A 7,924-nucleotide genomic window follows, 5' to 3' on the forward strand; every position below is an offset into this window, starting at 1 on the left:
ATTATGGTTGTACAAAACGTGTATCCTTTGCATAGAAAAGGTCAGGGAGATAAATCGAATTCTGTATCCTTGACTCTTATAATTCATCACAGAGGAAGAGGGGTCAGCCAATGAGCCTAATCAGATTCTTCTCTTCACTTAAGATAAATATGCCAGGGAAATCTGTGGAAAAAATCATGGTTTTATAGTAAACATATACATCTTATTAAATAAGTGCAATAGTAGGCCCTACCGCAGCACAGTCATCAGTGAGTGTTTTTTTCTCTCTATTTTTTTACACATTTTGGTGTAAACCAAGGGACTAATTTACCCACCAGGTCCAAGTGATGTTTGTTGGCACAGTGACATTTGTGCTTGTTAGATAATATACCATGATGCAACACGGTGAAACCCAACACCTCTCCCAACTCAGGGAGCCACTGAGACAGTGCCAAGCCTTGTGCGCCTATGAGTGTTTGTTGTAAAGTGTCAGTATTATTGCTAGGATATCACAAACCTGCTGTGTTTCTAATTAGGCCACTCAACAACACCCTCATTTAGTCAAGTGATTATTACAAAAATACTGAACAGGTACAAGGTACAATACCTTTCACAACGGGACAGGTTAATTCTTAATTAACCACAGTGCATGCAGCTTGTTCCACTGTGTACTGTATGTGTGAGTGTATGTATATGTGCACACTAAGATTTCAATTAGTGTTTGTAGAAGCATGTGGGTCCCCCAATTCCCACTTTCCTGTCCTCCCTCCCTCCCTTAACAGAGAAGTTCTGATTTCCTCTTGCGTTAGTGAGGCTCTCACAGTGACTGATCACGAGAACAGGCAGAGGTTCCGCCGTCCAGACAGACATCACACCTCTCCCACACGCTGCTAATTAGAGTTTATTATTTATACGCTTTGATTTAGCCCAGCTCCTCTCTGCATCAGGTGCCAAATTATTCCCTGCTTGTTCTACAAATGAAAGAAACCAAACAGACTGATTGATACTGCTGCTTTTCCCTTCTTTTGCCTTCGTTAAGACTTAAAATCAAAGCCTTCAGAAGTTGATTTCATTACCAGCACACCTTCAATGTCAATGATGTCTTAAAAAATGTTGAAAGGCACAGAGAGATTTTTTTTTAATCCATATTTGTTGGGGTTTTTTTGGTGGAAAAAAAGTGATGTTTCCTTTAGTAAAGTTTTGTGTTAAAATAAATAAATAAATAACACTAAAGGGCAAGACATCTATTAAAACAAGAGCAAGCTTCTTGCAGCAATGTCTTACAATCTATTTCATGACTAGGCCCACAAAGAATATGTATTTAAAATAGTAAAAATGTATAAACTTTGGGATAATAAACCCTGTAGTAACTCATACTTATAAGATATGGTCTCAAATCAGAAAACATTATGAATGGCATGCATGCTCTATTCAGGTTAATTCTATTAACTCTATTTAACTGCTAACCATTTATTTCCTCCATCACTATCAGATGTATCATTTCGTAATTGGTTTGAAAGTGGAATTTGTTCACTCAAAGACTTGTTGATAGATGGTTATTTTTCCTCATTTCAACAATTACAACATAATTGTGGTCTACCGAGGGCCCAAATTTTCAGACACTTGCAAATATGTAACTCCCTTCATTCCCCAACGAGCCACCAGACTCACTAATGGACTCACTGTTCTTTGATAACCCATTTGTTAAAGGCGGCATATCTGTTATTCTGAAGAAACTCTCACAACTTGAATGTAATGTGTCACTGGAATATCTACGTAAAGCATGGCAGGAAGATTTGGAAATAGATATCGCAGAAGACCAGAGGGATGATGCACAAAAACTGGTTCATTCCTCCTCAATATGTGCTGGACACGGACTTATACAGTTTAAGATATTTCACAGACTTCATCTTTCTAAAGAAAAACTTTCTAAGATGTTCCCATCTGTGGACATCTGTTTCCAACCTGTGATAGATGTGGACAATCAGGTGCCTCATTAGCGCACATGTTTTGGAAGTGTCCCAAAATTGTTACTTACTGGTCCACGATATTTCAAATATTGTCAGATATAATGGGAAGACCTATGAACCTAGCTCTTTTTGGGGTTAAAAGTGATAACATTACAATACCAAAGAGTCAATATTCTGTGATTACATTTGTGATGCTCCTTGCACGAAGACTGATTCTTCTCATTTTGCTTGGTTAAGAGAGGTCATGCAGTATCTTCAGTTAGAAAAAAAAGGTTTTCTACAAAGGATAAAGCTTACAAGTTCTGTGACACTTGGGGATACTTTATAGATTATTTTGAAAGTGACAAGGTATTGTTTGCATCCAAGATGTAGTCAATCAAAAACAAAGGTACTTTGAAACATTTGTGATTGACCCCTATTTTTTTAAATTTATTTTATTTTAATTATTTATTTATTTATTTTAAGAAAGAAACGGGGAAGGGTGTTCAAATTTAATTTTGTTAAATTTAATTTATGTGATGTTCTTGCAATGTTGTATACATGTCATTTGGATTTAGGAATGTTTTTTTCTCTCTCTCTCTCTTCAAAAAGCAGTAACGAGAATTTTTAAACTGAGCTAGATTCTTACTGGCAGCTGAAAGCATAAACAAATTAGCTAAATATTTTTAAGAAACATATGGGTTTGGAAAGGTGTAGAATTTTATGAATGATGAGCTTTCTGATTCTCCACCAATATGCTTAAGTTTCTATGTCCCTTGGCAAATTCAGGGGCAAATTCGCCGAACAGTTGCATCAGTGTTCAGAATTAAGTTATTATTCACTATAGCATAACTCTGCATTAACCCCCCTTCAAAAATAAATGTTTGTTTGTTTGTTTGTTTTCGTTTTTTTCATGTAATTTCTAAGTTGCATGACTTTGTTTATTATGCTGAACACAAAAATATATAACTTAAATTAATATTCAGTTAGGTTAATTGAATACAATCAACAACCAACTCTGATGCTTAATAAAGTAGCCAGGAGTCAGAAAAAGTGCAGACAACATGCTGTTTATTTACCAAGTCCTCTCAATCAATTGTACAGAAAAAAAAATCTGTTGTGTTACAGTAGTGTTGTCAAAAGTACTGACCGCGATAGCAGTCAGTACTGTCATTTTAAAAACGTGCATTTCCCGCTAAAATTTGGGCGCTGTTGAGCGGATTCTTAAACACCGCTGATTGGCCATTGTGTTCATGCGCTCAACAGATATAATTGTGATTGGCTACATTGATCATGCTTCACGCTCTTCACCGAGCGCGTGAACACAATCAGCAGTGTTTAAGAATCCGCTCAACAGCGACCAAATGTTAGCGGGAAATGGATGTTTTTAAAATTACAGTACCGACGGGTATCGTGGTCGGTACTTTTGACAACACTACTGTATAGTGCTTCACACTCCAGTCCAGTAGATGGAAAACTACTGTGGAAGAAGAAATGACTCAAGTGATGATCTACGGATGGATAAGAGTATTACTGATGGATAAGAGTATTGCTAACTAAGCATATGTCCAGACATGTGGAGTTGACAAGCACAACTTTCAAAAATGTATAGAGTGATAGAGCAATGCTGTACAGTAAAGTATGTCAAATTGTAGTCTGCTGTGCAAATGTGTCCAAAACATGACCCAATGAGCGATACATGAATGTGTTAGATTAAATGATAAACATAAAAGTTGGAGGCTAAAAGGAGAGTAAAAATAAGGTTAACCATTACTAACTATCCTGGCATATGCATGAACACTCATTTCAGATGTGCATTGGGGGAAAAAGAGAGAAGGGTAGGACAGGGTAAGGGATGCCCTGTGCATACAGGATATTCATCAGTGCTGACTCACATTTAGGCCAATGGGCTTCACATCCCATAATTACCACCAACCTGCCATTGTTTTACATTCATGGGAACAGGGCAGCTCTGTGACTGCTTGTGTCCCATTTGTTAAAGTCATCCTGTTCCCATCCTGGCTCACTCATGTATATGATGAAATTATATTTTGGCATTCAGGATAAATCAACTCATGATGTGTTTTAATTTTATAATCATCAATTCATCAACTTGCCTTCATGCACTATTGAAATTTGCATTAGGCTCTTGGGGTCCCCAGTGTGGTTTGTGTAAAATGAATAATAGTAATTTTGAGCTAAACCTATTTTCCCTTCATATTATTTAAATTTTCCTTAGACCTGGTGAAAACCTAGCTTTAAAAATATACTTGAAAAGTTGTTATACAGGAAAGCAATATGGTTACTTGAACAACCGTCAGAAGTGCACAGCTGTAGTGTGTTCAAAAATTAGAATTTTAGAGTTTCAAAAAGAAGTAACATTTTCATGGAGGATGTTTGAGGAGTGTTATCAGGTTAAAATAATGTTAGAAAATGTCAAAATATATCAATATTTTAAAAAAAAAAGTATATTTCCAAGAGCCCAAAAATAAGGGAGTTAAGCTGAAAATGCACCACAATCTGATTATTACATCACAAAACTAGCACAAAAGGAACCAAACAGCTCTAAAGAACAGCTAAAAGGCTAGTAGATATAAAAGTCATGAGCAAACAGGTGAGCTTGAAGGAGGAGCTGAGAGTCAATGAGCATTCCTCTTCGAGAAACAGCAGAGTATCGTACCAGCCCACATACCGAAGTAAATCCCGTAACCTCGTCGACAGTTTAAAGTTTCGCTCCATCTCACATTCTCACCCAGCGGCCCCTGCCCTGCAGGTCTAATACACCTAAATATAACTCACCCATTAAATTACAGCAACTCTAACACTGATCCATCCATAGTCCGGCTCTGGGAGCGCTGCCGACTCACCTCTCGCTATTTAACTCATCAGCACACTGAGTGCTAATGCCTCTGAACCTGCATCAGTCTCACACCTGAATTCCTCCCACCAAATAGAATGATCACCCCCTGCACAAAAAAACAAAGAGATCCTTCCTGGAGCTCTGTTTTGATACAGGTTACCATAGAAATGAATCAGTGTTGCTCTCTTCTGAGAGCTTGTTATGTGCCGTATCAGTGATGTGTTTTTTCCTCTGGTCCCAGTTCATCTGTCAAACCGGGTTTTTCTCCTTCAAAATAATGATGGCGCGCAGAGCAGAGGGCCTGGCTCAGGCAGCGCCTGATTTCAGGTGGCTCTGCAGTGTGCAGCTTGCACTCCTCAGGGGTCTCCTGCCATGGAAATGGCCCCTGACATGAACAGACACAAACAAGCACTCACTACAAGTGCTGCTGGGGCTTATTTAGCCTTAATCAATATGGCGGCTGGGGTGTACCTGCTTGTTTTTCAGTGTGAGTCAGGAGAGAATGTGGTAGCGACAGACGAGGAATGCATGCATGTGTTTTGTCAACATTATAGAGCTACTGACAGGAACTGAAATATTCTTTACTTGTGTGCTATATTCTAAAGGTCCAAATATACAAGTGAAATTGAACAATGAAATGGTGGGGCATAATTTTAAACAAAATCAGGCCAAAATGAAGTTCATTTGGAGTTTGTTTCAGGAGTTTGGACCCGCTTGCCAAAAGTTCCCTCCATCTGGTAAACACCTTCAAACTACCATAGGTCTGTGGTTATTATGTAATAGGTAGATCTGCTCTGGGACTCTGCATTCTTTAATGAGGAATTCTTCTCCAGTTCATTTCTTCTGCTCAGTCCATCGAGGCCAGACGCTAGTAAAAACATGAACACACTGGAAAGCTGCTAGAAAATGAAGTTCCAATTTGAATTGTAGTGTCGATATGTTCGCTAAGAGCATACTGCTGCTCAGGTTTTCTGAACTTCTTTTTACCCCTAAACGAAGAATGAAAAATAACTTTGGCATGAGTATACCAGAGCCTTAAGTCAACAGGTTTGTGTGAAGAACAAACACAAATTACACAAAGTTGTGATCTTGCCATGAAATAAGCTTTTAACTTGAAAACCCACAGTCCTAATTTTCTTGAAAACGAAGAATGAACTGGTGACATAATTTTGAACAAAATCAGGTGAAAAGAGAGTTTGTTTGGAGTTTGTTTTAGGGAGTTTGTATCAGGTAAACACCTTTTAACTACCATTGGTTCATGGCGATTATGTGGTAGATAGGTTTGCTCTAAACAATATTTTTAACTCCCTATGATAACATTGCAATTGTTCTCAAATTAACATCTTATTGGAGAGCAGGATTATTCTACAACGTATTCAATTCTCAGCTTCCAGGCACTTTTCTATTAAAGCAATCTCCATACAGTGGTGTTATGGTACATGACACATCAAATAATAATGTTGTACACATGTTGACAGGGGAGGTAAATAAACTTTTCAAAAGTAGACAGACTAGCCTGCAGTGACTATTATAGAGCACATCAAACCAATCTGTGGAATGTCTGATTGCTAAATTATTTGACAGTGTATATCCTAACTAACCTAACATGGTTAACCTGGATACACCTATATAAATATAAAGACACTTATGGCACATAATGAAAACATGACAAACGTTCTGTGTACTCAATGATAATGTAAGATCAGGGTGACATAGGAAAATAAGGTTAACCATAGGAACATATAATCCTGCAAACATAGGCCCAATCCCATTTCTACCCCTTACCCCTACACTTTCTGTCTCGATTCTCTTTTGGTTGGAGGGGTAGGTGTAGGGGGAAGGGCCAGTTAGCCTTTGAAACGAGGATTTTCAACGAAGGGATCCCAAATGAAGGGGTATGGAAATTATCTCAGTATACACTGGCTACAGCGGCTACATGGCTGCATGAGCGAACAAGAAGACCCATAAATGTACCGATTTTTGGCATTAATAATGATTTTAAAGGGGTTATATGATGTTGCTAAAAAGAACATTATTTTGTGTATTTGGTGTAATGAAATGTGTTTATGCGGTTAAAGGTTAAAAAAACACATGATTTTCCACATACTGTACATAATTGTTTCTCCTCTATGCCCCGCCTTTCTGAAACGTGTCGATTTTTACAAAGCTCATCGGTCTGAAAAAGCGAGGTGTGCTGTGATTGGCCAGCTATCCAATGCGTTCTTTTTCCTTCTTGTTTGTGTAGTTGTGTTTTGTCCTGTCTTGTGATTGTACTGTTTATGGGTCTGAAAATGCAAAAATACCACAATAAATATAATATACAAAAAAAAGAATAGTCGAAAACCGGTGAAATATCAAGTGGTGTGTACTGCCGAATGTCCAGCAACTCGTCTCTGGTGAAACTGATTGCAGGGATATAACTAAAGACAGGACAAACTAACAAAAACATAAAAACAACTGCGGAGCACGCCACGGAGCGTCGGCGCCATCTTGCATCTTGCAACATTTGGGCCGCGTTATGCAAATCTTCCCACATCGTGACGTAGACATGTGGGGGCGTGTTAGAACGAGCCGTTTTAGGGGGGCATGGCAGAGTCTTAACTTTGATAAAGAATATCTCTTTGGTTTTGAGACTTTAGTCTTTGCAACTTTACAGATCTTCTTTATGCACCAAGAGCTTGTAACACTCCAAAGAGAAAGGAAAAATTGAAATCGCATCATATGACCCCTTTAAAATAATAATTTATTTCTGTGATCAAAGCTGAATTTTCAGCATCATTACTCCAGTCTTCAGTGTCACATGATCCTTCAGAAATCAGTATAATATGCTGATTTATTACAGTTTTGCTGCTTAATATTTGTTTTTGGACCCTCTGATACTTTTTTTCAAGATTATTTGATGAATACATTTTTAAAAAACAGCGTTTATTTAAAATATAAATATTTTCTAACAATATAAGTCTTTATTGGCACTTTTTAAAATCAATTTAACTGAATAAAAGCAATAATTTCATTTTTAAAAAAAATGTACTGACCCCAAACTTTTTAACGGTATTGTACATTGTTACAAAAGATTTCTATTTCGAATAAATGCTGTTCTTTTTAACTTTTTATTCATCAAAGAATCCTGAAAAAA

The sequence above is a fragment of the Sinocyclocheilus rhinocerous genome, unplaced genomic scaffold (genome assembly GCF_001515625.1).
Source record: "Sinocyclocheilus rhinocerous isolate Xijiao unplaced genomic scaffold, SAMN03320098_v1.1 scaffold1179, whole genome shotgun sequence".
Classification (NCBI taxonomy): domain Eukaryota; kingdom Metazoa; phylum Chordata; class Actinopteri; order Cypriniformes; family Cyprinidae; genus Sinocyclocheilus; species Sinocyclocheilus rhinocerous.